The sequence below is a fragment of the Urocitellus parryii genome, chromosome 6 (assembly GCF_045843805.1).
Source record: "Urocitellus parryii isolate mUroPar1 chromosome 6, mUroPar1.hap1, whole genome shotgun sequence".
NCBI lineage: Eukaryota > Metazoa > Chordata > Mammalia > Rodentia > Sciuridae > Urocitellus > Urocitellus parryii.
In genome coordinates, this window is record NC_135536.1 from 114,403,851 (window position 1) to 114,423,508 (window position 19,658).

General features: G+C 35.3%; 1 protein-coding gene and 1 long non-coding RNA gene across 8 annotated transcripts in view; one reads left to right on the top strand and one right to left on the bottom strand.

The window, feature by feature from the left end:
- The window catches only part of Uaca (uveal autoantigen with coiled-coil domains and ankyrin repeats), a 105,783-nt gene that overhangs the window by 55,562 nt on the left and 30,563 nt on the right, over positions 1-19,658 (bottom strand). The gene's annotated exons all lie outside the window — the stretch shown is intronic.
- LOC113182091 (uncharacterized) overlaps positions 1-19,658 on the top strand; it is a 511,795-nt gene that overhangs the window by 1,424 nt on the left and 490,713 nt on the right. For 5 of the 6 annotated variants that reach the window (XR_013343747.1, XR_003300670.2, XR_003300672.2 and 2 more), the window contains exon 2: positions 9,171-9,312. This is a non-coding gene — a long non-coding RNA (uncharacterized LOC113182091). Of the gene's footprint in view, positions 1-9,170; positions 9,313-12,075; positions 13,271-19,658 lie in introns of those variants that run through there. The other variant, XR_003300674.2, reaches the window with a different exon arrangement.

Below are 19,658 nucleotides of genomic sequence, written 5' to 3' on the forward strand. Positions count from 1 at the left end.
CCAGCCTATTTAATCTTCTTCAGAGGAAATCTGGAATAGAACTCAGGTCTTATCCTTTGGTTAACAAAGCAAGTACATTCTTCTTGACATAGGACAGTATCAGCAAAAGAAATAAAAAGAAGGGGGAAATTTGTAAGGAGTAATTAAAGCCATAGAAGAAGCTGCCCATGCTCAAGAAGATAGGATGTGAGTGTCCTAGTGTACAGAGAAAGTCCCAATCCTCCCCACTCTGTGGCTCAGTCTCCAGTTCCTACTCTCACACACTCCTTCACTGCAGTTGCCAAGGAATCCTAAGCAAATCCCTGTTATTGCTGTCCCCTGTTGTCTTGAAGGTTCTTCCCTCACCTTCACTAAGGTTCTTCTCAAATGTCATTCTCTCAATAAATGCTTCTCAGATCTCTGTATCTAAGCAGCCCCCATCTGCTTGACCCCACCACTCTTTATCCTGTGCCACTGTACTTTCCTTCAAAATACTTAATAGCATCTGCCATTATATTCTCATTTACCTGTTTAGTATATAACTTACTGCCTATCTCCCTAGTACCTCTATAATTTGACTAGATATCTAAAGTCTTTTCTATGTCTATTTGAAATTATAAAGCTATTTTTTAAGAAAGTAATTTGGAGGGCTAGGGCTGGGACTCAGCAGTAGTATACTTGCCTGGCATGCGTGAGGCACTGGGTTCAATTCTCAGCACCATATATAACTAAATAAATCTAAAACTGTTTCAGGAACCCTCTTTCTCTTGGAAGACATTGCTAACAAGGTCAGATCTGGAACATATTTTTACTAGCAACACTGTTTCCCAGTAAACTGTCCACCTTCAGACAACATGTAGGAAGCCCAAGAGTGGCTCAGCTGATTGCAACTGAATAGACCCTACAGCTTGTAGTCAATTAAAAATCCTTGGGGGTGCGGGGTGCTAGGGTCATAGCTCAGCCGTAGAGCGCTTGCCTAGCATATATGAGGCACTGGGTTCGGTCCTCAGCACCACATGTAAGTAAATAAAATAAAGGTATTTTAAAAAATCCTTCTAGACCCTTACCTCCTGTAAAATCTATGTCTCAAGTCTCTCTTCACCACTCTTCAAATCCCACTGGGCCCTTCAAAAAGTACCAAAAATAATAGAGTCAGGCAAACCTGGGTTCAGATTCTAGTTCTGCTATCTTCCCGCTGTGTACAAGGCTCAGTTGCCTCAAGTACAAAGAGAACCTATCTATATAAAGTCAAACAGGTAATACATAGGAAAGGTCAGCACTGTGCCTGGCAGATATTAATGTCCAAAAATTAATGTCCAAAAATTGGAAGGCATTGGTGATGGTCACAGAGCTCCTGCTCAGAGATGCTGAACAGAAGAAAATTCTTTTAAAAACTACCAAAGTAAAAAAGAAAAAGAAAAAAACTTCAAGCACTTTTTCTGCCTTTCCTATGTTCCTATGTCAACTATGCCTGGGGGTAATTAAAATAGTTGATGAGGGTAAGTTTATATTTACAAAGGTATAATGGCCAATAAAAAAAAAGAATTAGAATTTCACCATTTTGTAATCCTTGTATAATCAATGGATCTAAGCAATGATCCTCAAAGACTGTTAACATCACTAAAAGATAAGTAGATCTTAGGTTCCTTTTATAATAGCATCAAACCCAGAATTTTAAAAGAAAACTTTTATCTAAACCTCTAACTACAAGAAATTCAAAGGACAGAGGAACATAATAAACTACAATACAAGGATGAATCAGAAAGTTCTATCACAGAGAAAATTGTGGTTTCTAAAAATACAACAAGAAAAAAAGAGAAGTAGACCTATAGGTCAGGTACAGTGGCACATATCTATAATCCCAGTGACTAGGGAGGCTGAGGCAGGAGAACTTCAAGTTCAAGGCCAGCCTCAGCAACTTAGATTCTCAGCCATGATGTGAGAGGCTGTCTCAAAATAAAAAATAAAAAGGGCTGGGGATGTATCTTAGCAGTAGAATAATGATACCACCAAAAAAGAAAAAAGAAAAAAAAAGTGAACCTTTTTTTTTTTTTACTCCCTTGTTTATTAAATTTATTCCTAAGTATTTTAGGTTTTTTTGATGCTATTATAAAGGGAATTATTTTCTTAATTTTTTTCATATTATTCATTGTCAATGTATACAAATGCAACTAATTTGTGTAATTCCTATATAATTAAATGACCTCAGAAATATACCAATAAATCACTAGGCATGGAACTTAAGTACCTCAATTAACTATTTTAGAAAACATAGCTACTGACTGGATACTTGATGATATTAAAGAATTATAATAAATCAAGGGTTTGGTAATAATGTTACTATGATTTTTAATCCCTTTTTCAGGAAACATTTTTAGTTAAATGATAAGACATCTGGTATTTGCTTCAAAAATAATAAAAATAATCAGGGGGCAAACCAAATTCAACAGAACTTTTGAAGGATTATATACCCAAACTAAGCAGAATTTACTCCTGGAAGGCAAGGTGACTCAAGATGGGAAAACCAATCAGTGTAATACACCAAATTAACAGGATGAAGGACATCATCTCAATTGAAGCAGAAAAAGTATTTGACAAGATATGACTTCAAAGATGAAAATATTCAACAAACAGGAAGAGAAGGAAACTACCTCAATGTAATAAAGACCATATATGAAAAGTGCACTGCCAATGTCTTACACAGCTCTAGATGACTGAAGGCTTTCCCTATAAGATCAGATATGAAACAAGGATGCCCACTCTAGTCTTCTATTCAATACAGTAGTCAGAGCAATTAGAAAGGAAGGAAGGAAAAGGAAAAGAAAGGGGCAGCTGAGGGAGGAGAGGGCTAAGGAGAGTAGGTGCAAAGAAAAGACATCCAAATTGGAAAGAGAGAAGTGAAATCGTCTCTGTTCACTGATGACATATAGAAACCAAAAAAGTTCCAATCCTCACAAAAACAAGCCTGTTAGAATAAATTCTGCAAAATTGAGGAATACAAAAGCAACACACAAATTAGTTGCATTTGTATACATTGACAATGAATAATATAAAAAAAATTAAGAAAATAATTCCCTTTATAATAGCATCAAAAAACTAAAATACTTAAGAATAAATTTAATAAACAAGGGAGTAAAAAAATCTGTACACTGAAAACTACAAAACATTGCTGAAAAAAAATTAGAGAAGTCACAAATAAATGGGAAGATATCCTGTGTTCATGAACTTGGAAGACTTCATGTTGTTAAGATTTCAATACTTCCCAAGGTGATCTACAGATCAATTCAATATTCCAAATTCCAATGGCATTTTTTTTTTTGCAGAAATTGAAAAATCCATCCTAAAATTCATGTGGAATTTCAAGGGACCACAAATAAGTAAATAATCTTGAAAAAGAAAAAAAAAAAAGACCAAAGTTAGTCGTCTCATACTTCTTGATTTCAAATATACTACAAAGCCACAGTAATCAAAACAGTTTGGTATTGGTATAAAGACAGGTTATATATAGTCTGAAATAGAATAAATAGATAAACTTCATGTATACTTTCAAATGATCTTTGACAGCAGTGCTAAGATCACTCATTGGGTAAAGAATAGTCTCTTCAATGAATTCTACCAGGGAAACAGGATATCCACCTGCAAAAGAATGAAGCTGGACCCTTATTTTACAGAAGATACAAGAATTTACTCAAAATGGATAAAAGACCTAATTGTTAAGACCCATAATGATAAAACTCCTAGAAGAAAACCTGCATGACATTGGATTTGGCAATGAGTCCTTAGCTATGACACCAAAAGCACATGCCACAAAGGCAACACTAGATGAATAAGACTACATCAGACCTAAAAACTTCTATATAGGGGTTCAAGATGTGGCTCAAGTGGTAGTGCGCTCACCTGGCATGCGTGAGGCACTGGGTTCAATCCTCAGCACCACATAAAAATAAAATAAAGATATTGTGTCCATCTAAAACTAAAAAATAAATATTAAAAAAAACTTCTATGTAGCAAAGGAAACAATCAATCCTTCCAATCAGAGTAAAATGTCAACCTCTGGAATTTGAGAAAATATGTGCAAATATATATATATGATAAGGGATTAGTATATAGAAAATACATTTTTAAAAATCTTATGACTGGGGCTGCAGTTGTGGCTCAGTGGTAGAGTGCGCGTCTCGTATGTGTCAGGCCCTGGGTTCAATCCTCAGCACCACATAAAGATAAATAAAATAAAGGTATTGTGTCCATCTACAACTAAACACATATAATTTTTTTTTTAAAAAACTTATGACTTAACAAGAAAACAAATATCTAACTTTTTTAATGAGCAAAGGATTTGAATGTGCATTTCTCCAAAGCTAACACACCAATGGCCAACAAGCATATTTAAAAAGATTCTAGATGTCAGTAATCTTTAAAGAAATACAAATCAAAACCATAATGAGCTATGCCTTGGTACACCTGGATAATGACTATCAAAAAAATTATAAAGAAAGGAAAAATAAATAAAAGACAAAGGTATTGGAAAGTACGTAGAGAACCATTTCTTGAACAATGTTGGGCATATAAAATAGAGCAATCATATGATCCAGTCATATGGTTTGGGGCATATAGCCAAAAAAATTGAAAGTCAAGTCTCAAAGAATTACTTATACACCCATGTTCAAAGCATTATGAACATAATGATATTGACAGAGGCAATCCAAATGTCTATTGGGGGATGAATGGATAAACAAACTGTGGCATATGCATACAATGGAATATTATACAGTCTTTAAAAATAAAGGAAATCCTGTCTTATGTTACAACATGGATGAACCTTAAGAACACTCTAAGTGAAATGAGCCAGTCACAGAAAAAAAAAAATATACTGTATGTTACCATTTATATGAGGTATGTGAAGCAGTCAAATTCATAGAAACAGAAAATGGCATGGTGGTTTGTCAGGGGCTAGAGGGAGGAGGAATGAAAAGTTATTATTTAATGGGTATAGAGCTTTAGTTTTGCAGGATGAAAAAATTCTTTAGATGAGTTTCATAACAATGTGAACATCCTTAAAACTCTGAACTGTATGTTCAAAAGTGGTTAAAATGGTGAATTTTATGTTATGCTTTTTTTTGTTTTGTTTTATTGTTTTTTGAGAGAGAGAGAGAGAATTTTTTAATATTTTTTAGTTTTCGGTGGACACAACATCTTTATTTTATTTGTATGTGGTGCTGAGGATCGAACCCAGCGCCCCGTGCATGCCAGGCAAGCGCGCTACTGCTTGAGCCACATCCCCAGCCCTCTTATGTTATGCTTTTTAGCACAATTAAAAATAAAACATAATATGAGAAATGCAATATCTCCCAATACCTTAACATGATTAATAAAAATTTATAATACGTTTTTAAATCAGGGATTGAGGGTGTAGATGAAACAACATTGACTGTAGCTTAATATTAACTATTAAAGCTGAGCTATAGGTTCATTATACTCAAGTATTCTCTTGACCTCTTACATTTTATGCACTGTTGATACATGGCACAAAAAAATCTGGCTAATGTATAAATTTTTAAACTGCATTACATGCTTATCACTAAGGTCCTTCACTGAATTATTAGCATGGCATGAAAAGCAGTACAGTGATCCTTTAACAAAAGGCACCTATCTTCTTTTAAAAAGGAGCTATTAACTTCTCAACATATCTTGGCATGTACAAGTCGCATACTGACTGTCTTCTCTTACTCTAAAATTTTAAATGAAAGCCTTGTGAAAGGAAGTAATATTTTTAAGGCACATTTAATGTTTACCATGTATGAGAGCAAAAAACACTGCCACAGTCAGTTATTACATTAGTTTGCAAATCGTTCAACTCAGCCACTAGCCAAACTTTCTATGGCAAAAGCCAAACTACAGTTGTTTCTAGAGAATATAACATACTAACACGAATCAGTTATTTCACTAAATAGATCTAACTATATCATAACTTAAATCTTGAAACCAACATAAAAGAAATAGCTTGAAAAAGTTTGACACTGATTCTCATTCATATTGATTATAAATTCATAATTTTTTCAGAAATGCTATGAAACTTTTTTAATTTAAACGAAATGCATGATTACATTAAATATGTATATACTACAATAAAGTTAACAAATGAAAATAGAAATGACCATAATTGGGGCTGGGGATGTGGCTCAAGCGGTAGCGCGATAGCCTGGCATGCATGAGGCCCGGGTTCGAACCTCAGCACCACATACAACAAAGATGTTGTGTCCACCGAAGACTAAAAAAATAATAATTAAAAATTTCTAAAAAGAAGAAAAAAAAGAAATGACCATAATTCCAAACTGCAGAAATGACATTATTAAACATTTTGCCTAGTTTCTTTTCTATTGAATGGTCTAATCAAGATAAATCTAACATTGAATAAGAATCCAATCAATATTTAGAACAGAAAGTCTCTTAGAAGAAATGCATAGATGTAAAAAAGAATAAAGCAGACTCTAAATCCTATGCAATCAACATAAAATAGCCTATATTTAAAAGACAGATACAACAGGACACAGTTTAAATGATTTAGTAACCAGTTTAAGCCTAAAAACAATTTTTGATACATTATGCAAAGAGGATGACAATAATATTGTCACAGAAATCTGCTTTAAACTGAGTGTCATGGACTCCTTTAAGAATCTGATGAAAACAATGGATCCTCTTTTTAAATTGCATATAAGCACACACACGTGAAAAACCAACTGTGTTTTCTATTCTCACACTCATCACAAATTACTTCTATGACCAGATATGTGGGACAAGCAATTTTCCAGGGGACACCCTCCAATTTAATGCAATTCTGACACTACTCACCTGGAGACTGCCTCAGATCCCCAAGATTGCTGCCCTCCTCACCTAAGATGCTGCTGTTGGAATAGGTTTGTCCCCTCCAAAACTTGCACTGAAATTTGGTCCTCAACAGTGGTGAGAGGTGGTGGGGCCTTTAAGAGGTGATCAGATTGCTATTCACAGGACTGGATTAGTTACTTAAGAGCCAACTGTTATAAAGTGAAGCCACCTCTTGTACTTTGTCTCCAACAAACTCACTTGCTCTTTCCTTTTTTTGCCAAGTTATGATGACCTCACTACAAGTAGAGCAAACATCTGTACCATGCATGCTCTTAAGACTTCACAGTCCCTAGAATTCTAAGCCAAAATTAATTTCTTTCCTTTATAAACGATCAAGTCCCAGGCATTTGATTATAGTAACAGAAAACAGATTAAGACAAATCACCACTTGCCCCATGTTGTGGCCTATGCTCTGACTAATTGGTGAATTTTATGTTATGCCATGATCCCCTCTTCTGGTTTGATTAATTTGCCAGAGCAGCCCACAGGATTAAAGGAAGCAATTTGCTTATATTTACTCATTTATTAGAAAAGATAATTACCTAGGATACAATAAACAGTCAGATGAGAGAGATCTATAGAGCAAAGTATATGGGAAGCAGCACAGTTTTCTTACCATCTCCTGGAGTGTCACCCTCCAAGTTCCTCCTGTATTCAGCAAGCAAGAAATCTCTGAACCTTATCCTTTTGGGGTTGTTATAAAGACTTCACTATGCAGGTATGCTTGATTACATCATTGGCCACTGATGGTCAACTCATCCTTCAGTCCCTCTCCCCTCCCCCAAGGTTAGAGGATTTTGTCTGCCATAACTGTAGGAAGCTGTAGAATGACTGTAGAATCCTGTTGTTTTGACACCTACCTGGTATTCTTTCTATTAATTAAACTATTCTCATGTCTCTAATTATCTGGAAAAAAATCAATGTAAAAATGCAAATATTTCTTTAAAAATTTAAACCTAAGAAACTCAGATGTCCTTTACAGCAAAAACATGAAAATGTCTACATTTACATATGCAAACTTTTATGAAGCACCTTCTACATGTCTGGCACAGCACCAGGGATACAACAGTAAGATAGCCAAAGTCTCTTCTCCTTAATGGAACCTGATGACCTAATAAGGAAAGACAGAAAGTGAACAACTAAGGAAAACAAGTTATCAGGTAAACATAGGGAAGATATGAAGGCAATGCTGGAGTAGAATGTGAGGCTGGCTAATCATGAAAGGCTGTTCTGAGAAGGTGATCATGATGTTGAGTTCACAATGACAAAGAACAACCAGCCCATGAGGATTTACATTCCAAGGAGAGAGAACAACAGTAAAAGTACAATTTATCTGAAAGAAGGCCAGTGTAGCAGACGCATAATCAGTAAGGGGGATCCAGGATGAGATAAGGGTAGAAGAGAAGGCAGGCCCCAACAGATGTAAAATGTGGGATTTCTCAGTTTTATCATAAACATTTTTCAAAAGAGACTTCAAGGATTAAAATAACTGCCTTTTCATTAAGTTCTTTGGGCCACTTTATAATAAAGTCTTAAAAAATCCTATTTTTTTCACTTCCAAGAATTTATATTAAGCAATAACTGGCTGAATCTTAACTTCCCTTGAAATATTGACAAGACTAATTAACTACTTTAACATACCAGATACCATAATCTATCTCTCCATACCTAGAAACCAAATAAACTTTGAAACTATACTAAAAAATAACCATAAAAAATAGTACCTTAAAAACAATCTCAATCATAACCTCAAGATAAGTGTCTTTTAAAAAAAGAAGGTAGAGGCAACTATTAAAATCTTCTCCAATGGAAAAGATACATATGCCCTAAATAAAAACTAAATAATACAAATGTATCATTTAGGTAAATTCCCCTTAGTAGCTAATTGAAACAAAATACAACAGGATTCTTAATATCTGTAGTTATCAACATTCCCAATTATTAAACTTAAGACAATCACCACCACAATTTAAAACTTAGCAGAGAGCAAAGCTCATGAAGCATTAACATTCCTTAAAGATTAGGCTGCACAATTAAGAACTGTTCTACAGTTCACTGGACTGGTGATGGTTAGAAATATTTCTCCCATTCCATTTAGTCCAAAGATTATTTATTCCTTCCTGTTGTGTAACAACAGCAAATTAGAGCTTACATAATAGGAAAGGAAAAGAAGAAGGCTAAAATAAACCAGGAAAACAAAAACTGTACTACTAGCTTCCTTCTCCCAGACCCCTAGCTCTCTTCTCTTTATGATTTTCCCTTATCTTTATTTAATTATGCCCTATCCACCTCTCTCACCCTTCTAGGGGCAAAAGTATGCAGTAAGGAACAAAGAAAAAGATATTCTATCAATTACTTTTCTGAGCACAGCAATAACAGGCTTAATCCTGCTCCACTGGATTTCTCTGCATAAAAATGACAAGAACTAAGATGATGATGATGATAAGGGTGAGTATTTAAATAATAAATCCAATCCCTTCAGGATCTCAGGTGGCTATTTGATCTGGAAAAAAAAAAATCTTTTTTTTTTTTTTTTTAAAGAACTAGAATCAGAAAAACTAGGAATGCACTGCCTTGCCAAGATTTCCTAACCACCCAGTTTGATTCTATTCTAGTCTGTTTAAATACCAGACTGTCTACCCCGCCCTAATGCAGGTATTTGTTCCCTTATTAGAGCTGTCTAGGCCCTCAAAAGAGGTTACTAAAAATATAGACCCAGAAATTGCAAGTTCAATAAATATCACTTGTTTCTAATATCACCTATTTCACCCTTCTTCAAAAGAAGACAAATTAAATTCCAAATATAATGTGTAAATATATGCATAGATCTTAAGTAGAATAAATTATAATGTATGTTATATAAGAATACAGTTCTGAGGTTGGTTAAGTAAAATTTTATTCAAAATCACTTTTTAAAAGTTAAAGAATTGGGAATTTGGAAAAAATAAACTTTGTTCCTTAATATTTTTAGAAAAATATATTCAAACTAGAGTTCTTAAAATGCCTGAATGTCATGAGTAAAAATTTTTAAACATTAAAGTAAAAACCAAGGAAGGTCTATAATCACCTCCCACACTTACATACACCAATGAACAGAGTGATACCTTTGATGAGTTTTAACAAATATTTTTGTCAATGTTCTAATATATATCTCAAAACAGGACTGTTTTAGAAAGCACAAAGTGAAAAGCAAAACAGATACATTTGTTAAAATAGAGCCTCTGATGAAGGTTTTCCACAGTAAAAAAACAACAAGATATTTTTATTTCTTTGGCTTTTTTTTTCTAGGATTTGTAAAGAAATATTAATTAAATAAAAATATGAAGTTTGGGGGTTTGCTAGAATCCAAAAGTCTCTTCAAGAATTAAAGTAAAAACAAACCTTACAATACCAGCCAATATTTTTAAAAATCTAAAATGGAAAATATGTACATAAAAATAAAACTTATGGGGAAGTATATTTTTGGTAAACACATTTGAACATAATTGTTTTTGCTCTTTTATATTAAATGAATGTTTTTTACATAACACAAAGATCTTCCTACACAGTTATTTTACAAAGGAGTTCCTTTGAGTGAATCTTAATGTTTTCCATATTAAAAATGCATGGCCATCCTAATTAGAATAAGTTATAATCCGTGTATGTATAATGTTAAAATATACTCTACTGTCATATATATCTAAGAAAAACAAATAAAAAAATACATGGCCGAATTAATAATAAGAAAGAATACTTATTTGCATATTTAGGTTTATAGTGAAAACAGCTTCTAAAATAAGGATGCTCCTTCAAAGTTTTTAAGAAATACTTCTGAGTGCATATATAATTGTTAAACTTTAAGAATCCTGCAATTTAAGTCATATTGCTATTGAAAACTCAGTCCTTAGCCCCAATTGTCAATCCAGTAATGAAAACACAGTTTTGAGAAAAGGAAAAAAGAGTTTTATTGCTTTGCTAGCAAAGAAAAAACACAGGGGACTCCTGTCCCAAAGGCTGTGACTCTGCCCATCAAGAACAGGGGGATTTTTAAAGAGGCAATTCAAAGGCTACATTCTTGTGTGCTCTGTTGTAAGTGGTAACCCACTTGTTAATTTAGGAGATAGTCATTTCCACATCTTCTGGTGCCATTCCCAAAGTTTGAATTACTTTGTTCTTTTGGTGGGTGTGTGCTGCAGACAGATAACTCTGCCTAGGATGAGGAAGAAAGGTAAATACAGTTTCCCCCAAGATTAGGGAGGCAAAGAGATTAGGAGGGGGAGGGGGAGAGAGAGAGGAAGAGAAAGAAACAGGTCCCTTTTAAAAATAAGCTGCAGCAGCAGAGCAACAAGGGCTACACTCAAAGCATAAAGTGGACCACTGTTACAATATTGTCGTTTCTACTTTCCAAATATGGCGTGAATTAAAGTTAACTAATTTATGGTGGTGGATTGTGCAGCAATCTTGATGTCTTTCACTCCTGGGAGCCCACCCCTTTGCAATGTGACTTGGTTACTCCTCCTATTAAGACATGGCATTTATTGCCTTGTCCCTTGAATCTTCACTGGACTTGTAACTTATTTTGAATGCAGTAGAAGTAACCTGGTGAACGTCTGCATGTAGGCCTCAAGAGACCTTGAAGCTACCACTTTAGCCTTCTTGGAATGCTGCCAGCACACTGTGAGCACAGCAACCCCCTTGAGGATAAAAGTGCCCCAGAGAAAAAGAGCCCAGCTACCCAGACACACTAGCCAGAATCATGTGTCAGAAAGAGTGGTGTGACCATCCTAGCCACCTAGTCCTGGTGCAGCCACCAGGCGACTGCAGTCATATGAGTGGCCCTAGCAGACCAGTGGAATCACCACATGGCAGGGCCTAGCCCAAACTGGTGACCTACAGAGTCAGCAAGAAATAAAATAGCTGTTGTTTTAAGCCACTAAATTTAAACCTAGAATTGTCTGAATCAGAGTCTAGACTCTCTCCACTAAATAAAGTTGTACTTTATTCTTTGCTATGGAAACACATACACCTTGTAGTCTAATTCAACTTTGTAGATATTAAGAGCAAGCAAATTAGGAAATAATAACAATTTGGTTAAACATTATCTGAAAACAGGGGATGAGGTGGGTACAGAAATACATCTTTTTACCCTCTTAAAAGAAGGAAAATAGATATCCATATTGAAATTTGTAATGGCAAATTTATAGAAAAAATACTTCCCCTTCTTTCCCATAGATACACAAGTATTCATTTGGAAACTAACAGGAGAATCACAGCCTCTGGGACAGGAATCCTCTATGTTTCTCCTTTGCTAACCAAACATTAAAACTTCTTTTTTCCTTTCTTCTCAAAATGATGTCCTCATTTGGATTGTGCTATGGTTTAGCTATGAGGTGTGCCCCCCAAAAGCTCATGGGGGAGAGAATGCAAGGTTCATAGGAGAAATGATTGGGTTATGAGAGTCTTAACCCAATCAGTGATTTAATCCCCTGATAGGGATTAACTGAGTGGTAACTGAAGTGGTGTGGTATGGCTGGAGGAGGTAGGAATTGAGTCTTGGCTTTGGGTATGTATTTGTATCTGGCAAGTGGAGACTTCTCCCTCTGCTTTCTGATCACCATTTGAGCTGCTTCCCTCTGCCACACTCTTCCTCCATGATGTTCTGCCTCACCTCAAGCCCTGAGGAATGGAGCAAGCCTTCTATGGACTAAGACCTCTGAAGCCTAAACCTTTCCTCCTCTGCAATTATTCTGGTAATAATTTAATCACAGAAGCAAAAAAAGTTGACTAAAACAGATTGGTAATGAGGACAAGATCCAAGCTTTCAATAAATTGGCAACCACAAAGGAACCCAAGAGCAGCCCATGCTCCAGTTCTTTGGGGGTGGGTCTGGCACTGTGAGCAACCCCTCTTCCACACTAAGGATGTAAGGTGGCTGGTAAGCTTTTTTGAGAGCACACTGATAGAGAATTAGAAGATGGGGTGAGTTTGCCTTGGGTCCAACCAGAGGAGCTATTCCTGTGAGTAAAGAAAAGGACTAAGGGACTGTCCAAGCAGCTCCAGAAGCTCCTTTTGTTCCAGGGAACTCAGGCCTCTCTCTCAACTGTATGGGTTGCTCCATCTTTTGGTCTACATTGAGAAAAAGGAAACCAAATACAGCATGTTGGCCATCTGGATTACCTTTCTTTCCCATCCTAGGTAAAGTGATCTGTCCTTGAGCATATATCCTCCACAGGAATTTCCATGTAGGGATGTCACCAGAAGATCTAAAAATGACTATTTGCCAAATTAACAAGTGAATTATGATCCCCACCAGTAATGTAGCCTTTGAATCACCTCTTTAAAAACTATCTGTTCCCCTTGATGAGCAAAATTACAGCCTCCCCTGTGAAAGCAATAAAACTTTTCTTTTTCTCCAACATAAAATAAAGCCTAGCAGAACTCATTTGTTTTATCCATGAAAACTGAACTCAGCACGTAATCTAAAAAAAAAAAAAATCTGAATGTGCAATAAAAATTTAGAAATGATTGATTTTTATTCATCTAATAAAAGTTGTGGCTTCAGAAAATGCATTGAAGTCTAAAGTGAAGGGATACACTAAACTAGGAGAGGTGCATAACAGAACAAGAACCACAGCATCTTCTCTATAGGTTGGAAAACTTTCTCTGTAAAATGGTAGGTACTAAATATTTTAGACTTTGTAGGCCATATGATCTGTTGTAACTTCTTAACTCTGCCACTGAAGAATGAAAGCAGCCACAGACAACATGTAATGAATAAGCATGGCTATGCTCCACTAACACTTCATATATAAATATATAGGCAGCAGGCCATAACTTGCAAACCCCTATTTAAGGTACTATTATATTCAGCCAAATATGCTTTGTTTATTAGCTCTGGTCAAACTAATCTGTGTGCTGACTCATCATGAGGATTATTAGAAACTACTCCCTCTATTTACATTCTTCTATCTGCAAATTAGTAATGTATGTGATGGCTAAATTTTGTGTCAACATGGCTCAGTTATGGTGCTCAGCTGTTTAGTTTTAAACATAAGCCTATGTTGCTGGAAAGGTATTTTGCAGATGTGCTTAACATCTAAAACAAGGTGACCTAAAGTAAAGGGACTTACTCTTTATCATGTAGGTAGGCGTCATTCAATCATATGAAGACCTTCAGAGAAAAAACTGAGGATCTCCAGAAAAGAATTGTGCCCCAAGACTATAACATAAAAATTCTACCTGGTTGGTTAGGAATCTTGTTCATATCATATCTTTTTGTTGTTTAATACTAATGGACACAAGGTAACTTATTTATAGTCCTCTGTCCCCAAAGTAATATTTACAATATGAGCAATTTTTTTCCTCTGTATATGGTAGATAAGTATCTCATAGAACTTCTAATTCTGTAAGATGTATCCCTTCCTATAATGCAGTGTAAAATATTACAGGAGCTCAAAAGACTTGGCAGCAAAGAGCTCCATTTAACTCCTTTGCCCATTATGTCCTGAGTTTAATCAAACAGGGTTTTGTTTTGTTCTGTTTTTTTGGCATTCCTTTTAATGGAATGAAAAATTGCTTTAGAGCAGTATAACCAGGGCTTCCTGATTACCAACAAATTGGCCTGGAGACCTATAACAAACATAGTATCTTTTGAAAACCTGAAAAAAAAAAAAAACAACTTAGGTTTTGTACTGCCTGAGTCCCCAGCTTGCTCTATAAATTTCAGCTTCATCATTCTCCACAATAACATAAGCCAATTCCTTAAAATAAATCTCTTTTTATAGGTATATACCTATATCCTATTAGTTTTATTTCTCTGGAGAATGCTGATGAAAATGTAGAATATTAAGGCAAGATGTCCTTAAATTTTTTAAAAATATATACTCTGATGTTTTATCACATGTCTACAATTTAGAAGAAACAGATGTCCCTACCTATTCATTTTTGGATCACTCATGTGACATATTTGACTCATTAGTCAAATGGGAAAGAATGAAATGTCTGTCACATCTAAACAAAAACTTTAAGTAGCAGTCTGAGCTTGGTCCAGCCTTCTTGCTTCAGTAGTCAAGAGATGGGCATCTCTGATGTAAGGGATATTTTTTCGGCCATGGTTCCAAATGAGAAAAGGTCTGGAGCACAGCCGCAGGCTGGGACAGAACTGAAGCTGACTCAAAATCTGTACGTAAAGGTAGTACAAAACCTAAGTTTTTTTAATTTTGAAAAGTCACTGAAATTCAGAGGTCATTACTACAACAGAGCTGAACATTGCAGAAACTAGCACCAGAAATGGTCTGTTACCTTAACAATAACCAACAAAAATATAATTTTAAAAATCTGAAGTAAGGTTTGAAGTTAGGTGACAGATGGCAAGGAAACTCTTAGTGGAGATTGGAAAAATGGCAAACTACATCATTCAGTGGTAAATAATAAAGCCATCATGTATAAAATATTGGATAAGTTGATGAAAAAACTAAAAAATAAAAGTTGTGCTTTAGTTATCATTAACTGAATTTGATAAAGTACTATTAGAAAAAGGGCCAGCAAGGATAAAAAGAGAACCCTGAAAATCCTGGACTTGCAAGGTAGAAACTTTAAGTTATTTCCATCTTAACAGGCACAGAAGTGCTTTCAAAGGTCCAAGTAAGACAGAAACTCAGAGCTAAGACCAAATCAGCGGTGTGGCCATCACGATATTTAAGATCTCTGAGCTGATGGATTTGAAGAGAGACCCACACACCCACGGGAAGAGACTAACAATGTGGTCCCTCAGAAGCCCAATAAACTCAGGATACCTGTACTAAAATCTTGTAGCTATCAACACACAAATGATCTGACTGATCAAACAGACAAAAAGACAATAGACAACCAACAAGTAACCCCCAGCCTGAGTTAAGAAACTGGAGCTGACTTCTTCTAGATCACCTTTGGGTCTCCAATTCTCTGAGCATGCTGAGTAGGCTGCTCAACCCTGACTGCACTTCCCAGTTCAGAAGGGCGTATCTCCCAATATGCTGTTCAAATGTGGACAAGAATGACATACTAAAAGAAGCACCTCACAGAGTACACAGCTGAGAGCCATGAAAACAACATACTGGGGTGTCAATCAAGGAACAAACCCCAGCTAATCATGGAATACTCCATCATATCCAGAAATGAATCCTCACTACATTTACCCAATAGGATTTTCAGTAGTGCTAGGGATCCATGATTGCCATGTGTTTCCATTCTTCCTTTTTTTTTTTTTTTTTTGTATTGGGGATTGAATCCAGGGGTGTTTAATCACTGAGCCACATCCCCAGCCGGTTTTTAAAATTCGGGGGTGGGTGGGCGATGGAGTTGTAGTTCAGTGGTAGAGTGGTTCCTTCGCATGTTTGAGGCACTGGGTTCAATCCTTAGCACCACATTAAAAAATAAAAAAATAAATACAAATATTGTGTCCATGTACAACTTTAAAAATATTTTTTTAAAAAAATTGAGGCCGGGTCTCACTAAGTTGCTTAGGGCCTCAATAAGTTCCTGAGGCTGGCTTTGAACTCAAGATCCTCCTTCCTCAGCCTCCCCAGGCCCCACACACGGGGCTCTTCCCCTTTCTCAAAAAGAATGTTTACTGTGGATATCCTATTACTGAACCATCACCACATGTGGCAAGCAACAGTCTCAGTCACTGATCAAGGAAATCTATATATACAAAAGGTACAAAAATTTTAATGAGGTTTAGACTGAAGGAAATTCTTGAGGTGTTTTCTTTCCTTGAGGAAAGAATGAATCTATTTTGAATACTGACAGGAATGAAGTTAACATTTGTGATCTGACTGACCAGGTGTGGTGGCACATGCCTATAATCCCATCTACTTGTGGGGCTGAGGTAGGAGGATAGTAAATTTGAAGCCAACCTGGGCAATTTAGCAAGACCCCGACTCTCCCCCACCCCCTCCCCCCCAAAAAAGAGGACTGATTGTATTGGATTATATTATTATTCACAATTTACCATCCCCCATCCTTCAAAGAGGTTTATACATCCCTGTCCATTAATTTATAACTTGCCTCTATTTCCTGTGGGAAGAATACTTGCCTCTGCATCTGACTTTGAACTTGACCATGTCCCAAGTTCTGGCACTCAGGAACCACTCCACACCTGACAGAAGTTTTAAGAGGTTTTGCATGGTTTAGCCAACCCTGAGTTCTGTGCACTACCATACAAATGGCAGGTGGAGACAAGGGATGCTTCTTCAGTCTGGGTCTTGGAATGAACACGTTTGGAGCAGAGCCACTCTGAGCCCACAGTCAAAAGCCTACATGTAGTGTAATGCTGTTATAAGCCACCCCTGTGGCAAAATTGGTTAATACAGAAATCAAATGAAACAAAAAGTAAAAGGGGAAAGAATTATGTGATGCATCATAGGTATTACTCTAGTAGGTGAATACAGAATGACATGCTATGGACGTAGATAAGTACAGTTAGTGAAGGATCTGTTTATAAAAAAGACTATGGGTAAGGGTAAATAAGAATTCTTTAAGGATAAATCAGTTCAATTTGATTGCTGGAAACAAGGTTGTGGTAATAAATAAAACTAAGGTTGCTTAGTTTTATTTATTATTGAGCTTATGCTTCACACAGACTATAATCAAGACAGATTTTTATGATGACCGTTTTCATTTTACATAAAAGAGAAACTTAGAGAAGTTCAATAACTTGTCAACATTTTACACAGCTACCAAGTAACAGTTAAAAAATTCAAACCCAAGGCTAATTTTAAAATTCAATTTTTTTTCTATACCTACTATCAAAAAAAGGGCACACCCAGTTGTTCGGGAGGCTGAGGCAGAGGACCAGAAGTTCAAAGATAACCTCAGCAACAGCGAGGTGCTAAGCAACTCAGTGAGACCCTGTTTCTAAATAAAATACAAAATAGGGCTGGGGATGTGGCTCAGTAGTTGAGGGCCCCTGAGTTCACTCTCTAGTACGCCTCCAAAAAAAGGCACAGATTACTTAAGAATCATGCCATAAACAGTGGCTACTTGATTTTATACCATCTACCAATTCTTTTTTTTTTTTTTTAGGGTTTGAGTCTTTTATTTTTTAATTTTTTTGCATTCATTTCTTATCTTTTATTGATTTTATTTTTTAAATACATGATAGCAGTAGAATGCATTACAATTCTTATTACACATATAGACCACAATTTTTCATATCTCTGTATATAAAGTATGTTCACGCCAATTTATGCCTTTATACATGTACTTTTTTTTGCATTACAACTCTTAATACACATATATCACAATTTTTCATATCTCTGTTTGTATATAAAGTATGTTGACACCCAACTCAAGTCTTCAGACATGTACTTTGTATAATGATGTCCATCACATTCCACCATCCTTGCTAATCCCTGCCTCCTCCTACAATCTACCAATTCTAATAAGAAAAGTTGATACCATAAATTCAAAGTCTGAATCCTTTTAAATACATTATTCATATTGAATATTTCTTTTATAATCTGAAATGTACCTATTATGTGACAACCAAGAATCTAAGACAATACATCTTTTATCTCTATTCAATAAAAAGTTTATATTTAGACTACAGTAATTCAGAATCCCAAAGATTCAGATAAATGATGGCCTAAATCTAACTTTTCAAAATAAAACAGATTTCCCAGACAAATTAACAATAAATAAAATGACAGGTGATGTGTTTCAGAGTTTTTAAATACTTTTTAATCTAGCAAATAGCTATTAAACTCTCCTTAGTAGCTACAATTAAGTGTTGTTTTATTATGTAACAATATATTCAGAGTAAAAGAGAAAATACTAATACATATTCAAAATGAGAAGCCAAGCAAGAGGGAGGGAGAGAGAAAAAGACAGGTAAAATCATCATTAAAATGATGGTGAGTGATATTAGCCAGATTATATTGTTAATGACTATATTGTTATATTGTGTGCATGTATGAATATGTAACAACACATCCCATCATTATGTACAACTATAATTCGCCAATTAAAAACTATAGAAAAAAAAACACTAATTTTATATTTTGTTACCTATCTGTCCAGATTTCCTTTCAACACCTAAATATACATTAAGTTTTAAGTCAAAATAAGAAAATACTATATGTTTTACTTAAAGAATTATTCTTAATATGAATTTATCAGAATTGCTTATAGATGAATATTTCTAACTTGGAGAATTCCAAAGCTTATTAAAATATCAAGCTTTCTGGCTCCCTCTGGTGGTAACTAACATAAGCTTTTTTTTCCCTTCAATTAAAAAAAAAAAAAAAATCAAAATGACCCAACTCAAGAGAAGGGCTCCTTTAACACTAAAAATATCTTTAAGAACAAAGGCACATGCACAATTGGGCCATAATGTGTAAAATGGACAATTTTTGAGTGAATATCTATTATACAACAACATCTGGCATCACAAACACCTGAACTGAGTTCCAAGGTTGAGTTAATTGTACCAGTTTTGTCATCTGTAAAATGAAGCTAATAACTACTTCATTAGTCATAATAATTGGAGTTAATATCTGCACTTTTGCTATGCTCCAAAGTACTAACACAGAAAAAAATGCAAAATAAATGGCATTTAACTATCACTGCTACCACTACCACCACCTTGATGCTGGCTTATAATTAGACAGCATGAAGAATTTCTACTCAGTGATCAAATTCAAACAGGTGTAAATGTCTTGAATGCAAATCTACTGTATACACAGTCTTCAAGGACTTCTAAGTATTTTATTTAATCCTTTATATAGTTTTTTCCTTTATTAGCACCTTATAGTTATACATAATAGTTAGGTTCA